Source organism: Carya illinoinensis, chromosome 15 (assembly GCF_018687715.1).
Source record: "Carya illinoinensis cultivar Pawnee chromosome 15, C.illinoinensisPawnee_v1, whole genome shotgun sequence".
NCBI classification, from domain to species: domain Eukaryota; kingdom Viridiplantae; phylum Streptophyta; class Magnoliopsida; order Fagales; family Juglandaceae; genus Carya; species Carya illinoinensis.
The window spans coordinates 45506418-45510896 of record NC_056766.1 but is presented as its reverse complement, the minus strand read 5'-3'; the positions used below and the strand labels follow the sequence as shown (position 1 = coordinate 45510896).

The window sequence follows — 4479 nt, the reverse complement described above, 5'->3', positions numbered from 1 at the left end:
TTCTAAAATTTATATACAGGAAATTAATTAGAATAATCCTAGGATGTTTAGTTTAAAAGAAATAATTCAATTTGTAATAGGAAAATATAATTAAAACAGGTTTGGATATTGAGAGAGCTGAGCTTTCTCAAAAGAACCAAACTAGTAAATCAAGTTTAGGGGGTGGGGGGCCAAAATTATTATAAAAGAAAAATAGGAGGCAAAAATTAGTTAAATGATATAAACTATATAAGAAACAAGTGTAGTTTAGATGTTGAATTTATATAAGAAACAGCATAAAATATAGATAAATTATAATTAACTAGTAGTAGGTAAACGTGCAAGTGTACCTAGCTAGTTGGAAAAAAATAAAATAAAATAAATAAAAATAAAAATAAAAAAATAAAATTATGACAACAATGTGTCCAAACAAGAAACAAATTGTGACTCCTCGCATGTGGAACAAAATTGTGTAATTCAGTCAGTTGTTAATTTACAATCAATAAGAAAATTGAAAGAATACATGAGATTAATCATCAGTGTATTATAGCCCAATGCATAGGAGCATAAAACATAATATCAGCAATTCCATCCCAGAAACATAATATTATTACTCAAGTTCACTTGTACTCATCAATCTTGGTGCTGGGATGGAATTTTCCTTGAGCTTAACTCCCTCACCCTGTAAGAATGATATGCTAAATAGATGATTAGTGGTACACACATACCAAGTTCATTAATCCCAAAGGTGAAAAAAGGGACATTGTTCTGATTGCAGTTAAAAAATCACATCAACTTCTCAACAATTAAAATTATAAACCCAATTTCCTTTCTCCTATAAGTAACCTTTTTTTCCTTTAAAAGGCTACAAAAGCAACACTTCTTTTGTCTGGTTAAAACTCAATTTCCTTCGCTCCTCTTTCACTTATTTTCCAGTCCAACAACAGTCCAAACTTCCAGATCTCTTCATGGTTTTCTTGTTTTCTCTTCCATGAAAGCTGCAAGTCAAAGAAGCCACACAAAATCACACAAACAACAGGCAATAGAAATCCAAAATAGAACAGAAAGTTGAAACAGACGCCAGCAAAAACTGTAACAGACAGTAGCAAGTTCTTTTCTCTCTTGGGTTCTTCAAGTTTTCAACCCTTTTCCCTTGATTTCTTAATGAATTATAGCTATAAAACATCTAGAAATGATTGCTAATGGATGCAGCAATATCAAGTACTCGGGAGTGTTGGAGTAGCTATCGTTGTTTCAAACCTAATAAATCAATTATACTCAAGCATGCCTTTAAGAGATACAAAAACAAAATCAAGTACTAGCAGAACCATTCACAAGTGAAAAAGTTAGATTGATGATGGTCAACTAAGGGCAGACATGCAAGAGATTATCCAGCACTAAAGGGAATAGCCTATGGCAACGGTTGGATATATGAAAGTTAGGAAAATAATAGACATACAACACTTTTTACAACCTTTCATACATCTATGTTTTAAATTAGGGGCATTTTTGTAAAGTAACTTATAAAACGATGAGTGTATAAGCCAAACTTGAAGAATCTATTAACATGATATCATGTTAATGACATATAGGCAATTTATGGGGAAATTGAAAGAAAAAACCACCCCTATTTCAATGACAATATTGGTTAACTACTTTAGCCAAACAACTTAAGTAAAATGTTAAAAATATATACTAATTTCTACTTGACCTGAACGGTTTAGAAATATATATTTTAATATATGTAACAAAAGCCAGGATTATCTATGGCTGGGTTGCACATTTGTTTATTGTTGTTCCTTTGTGGCTTATAAACCCCACTGATTTTTCTTTTGATGCTTAATCTGTCTCTCCTTTTTTTCTTGTTTAAAAAAAATTGTTCGGGTATTAGGTTTATCCAGGTACTTGCCTCCTTTTTTCAGCTCAGTTTCTGTGGTTGCTTTTTAAGTTATTTCTGCTATATTTTTCTCCTTCTTATTGTTTGCCTATAGGAATTTGGTTTTATTTGTTTTTGAGCTTTTCATGTGGTGATTTGTTTTTTGTTACTTATGATTTTGTGCTCCATCACTACAAAAGTTTTAAGAATTTATTTAATTCTGTCTATTTGTGCCTGCTTTGTTTGTTCTGTTTTGGAGCTTATGAAGGGTTGTCGTTGTGATTCCAATTATAAGGATGTGAACATCTTAACACTGTAATATCACCTAACAAACTGGAGAAAATTAGAGGATAAGTGAAGAGACAGCAGAAGGTGAAACCTTTTGTGATTCACGATGATCCCCTGGCCTAGGTGAGAGGAAAAAAGACCCCCTGGCCTAGCTCTTATCTTTGATAAGTTTTTTCCAAACTTAACTGTTGTTCCATTTGTTTACATTTTTTTATTAATTTTTATTAATCTCTTAAGTTTTATTAAGTACAGAATAACGAAATTTACATCAGATGCATATGTACGTGTGAGCATTTTTAAGCATATATATATACATATATATTTAGATGCATGGGAATTACGAAAGGTTGTTTTTATACTTTCTAGTTGGTGCTAACAGTGTGTTTCACTGTGTTTCTCTCCCATTTTTTCCCTTTTTTTTTTTAGATTTTTGAGTTTGAAGTTCTTGATGGTTTGTAGTTTTTATATGGATGGATGTATAATTTAGTCGATTAATGTTGACGTGATCAATAGATCATAAGCTATTTATTTTATTTTAAGCATATATATATATATATTTAGATGCATGGGAATTAAGAAAGGTTGTTTTTCTACTTTCTGATTGTTTTTTGTTACTTATGATTTTGTGCTCCATCACTACAAATGTTTTAAGAATTTATTTAATTCTGTCTATGTGTGCCTGCTTTGTTTGTTCTGTTTTGGAGCTTATGAAGGGTTCTTGTTGTGATTCCAATTATAAGGATGTGAACATCTTTAACACTGTAATATTACCCAACAAATTTAACTGTTGTTCCATTTGTTTACAGTTTTTTAAAAAGTTTTATGGTATCAGCTACTTCATTTCTTAGGACTATAAACAAACATGTGTAATGCATAAATAGACTAGATATACCATAAACACACAAAAGCAGTTAGACTCACATGTTCAATTTTCCTTTGAACCTTAGCACCTCCACACCCGAAACACAGTTGAATGCAGAAATAATAGTGGCCTCGCCTCACCTGATTTGAGAGAGAGAGAGCGGAGAAGAAACTGAAACAAATGAAAGGAATTTTCTAAACACAATTCAATGACCCTTCGGTTTCTTTGGAAGTTGCCTCTTCGTATTTGAACTTTAAAGCTCACTATTGCACCACTTGCCCATTGGGTTGCCTCCTGGCGTTTTCGTTTTGGTTGCACTATTTTTATAATTAATGGTTAGACTTTAATTTAGTCAATTACGTAGTACCCACTTTTAATTCTATTTTATAGTACTCATGGGCGGTTCTATTATTATAATAAATATTGCTAATGGGCGCATCTGTTTGCAGCTTCCAATGCATGTATTCTATTGTCGAGACACGGACAAAAGGGAAAAAATGACAGCATATTGTGTTCTTTGCAAATTAGAACTTATTATAATGTTTTCTTATTATAATGTATAGAAAAGGACAATTGTAAGTTATCATAATGTTTTCATATTATAATGTATAGAAAAAGACAATTGTAACTTATTGCTGACACACCGACCGAAGGGGAGAAAGACCAGCATATGGCACTGAGCTTTTGGCAAATTGTAACTTAATATAATGTCTTTTTATTATAATAGAATACAAATGGAAAATAGAAATGGGGACTTAGTTAATAAGGAAAAAGAAAATTTACTGTTTACAGTTAGATAATGACTTATTATAATAGAATATATATATATATATATATATATATAAGGACAGCTCATTAAAAATACGTTTCTCTTAATTCGAATCATGACAAATTGGCTACTTTTTCAAGAGCTACCTTCCACTCTGTAAGCTTTACTTTATCAGCCTTGAACTTATATTCAACTCTAGAGAATGCTTTTCCAAAACATCTTTTTATATGGCGTACATTGATGGATCTACATCGGAAAATAGGGGTAAAAGAATTTGTTTTACCATTTCCTTATACTCAAAGGATCTTCAATAGCTCATCTAAACACCTAGAATCTGAATAGTTCTTAGAGAGTCTAACGATAAAAATCATTGATCCATCAATTGCTTTGAGAAATTCTTACGAAAGTTTCTCTCCTTTTTTGAGATTGTTGTCTAAGTAAGTTGATTTCCCTTTTATGCAAATTAAAGCAGCCAATAAATAAGAAATAAATTTTTGAAGAACATCATCACCTCTAAAACTTAAGAATACATCATGAGTCTACAGACGGATAGAAGAACAAGAAGAGGACGAAAGCGGGAAGGAAGATCCAGCTTGTAAGGCCATGGAAGAATTCATCTTCTTTGTATGGGTGATTAATGTTGACGAGAGAGGTGCAATTATAAAGAGAAGTGGGTCAAAGAAAGGTGAGAACTGGGGATGTAAT

The 4479-nt window shown here is 31.7% G+C and overlaps 1 long non-coding RNA gene across 1 annotated transcript; it reads right to left on the bottom strand.

The window, feature by feature from the left end:
- Positions 1-399: 399 nt before the first annotated feature.
- LOC122295858 lies at positions 400-3511 on the bottom strand. Its single transcript, XR_006238294.1, has 2 exons — positions 3065-3511; positions 400-977 (listed from the first exon to the last, which is right to left on the bottom strand). It is a non-coding gene; the product is annotated as an uncharacterized LOC122295858 (long non-coding RNA).
- Between the last annotated feature and the right edge of the window lie 968 nt (positions 3512-4479).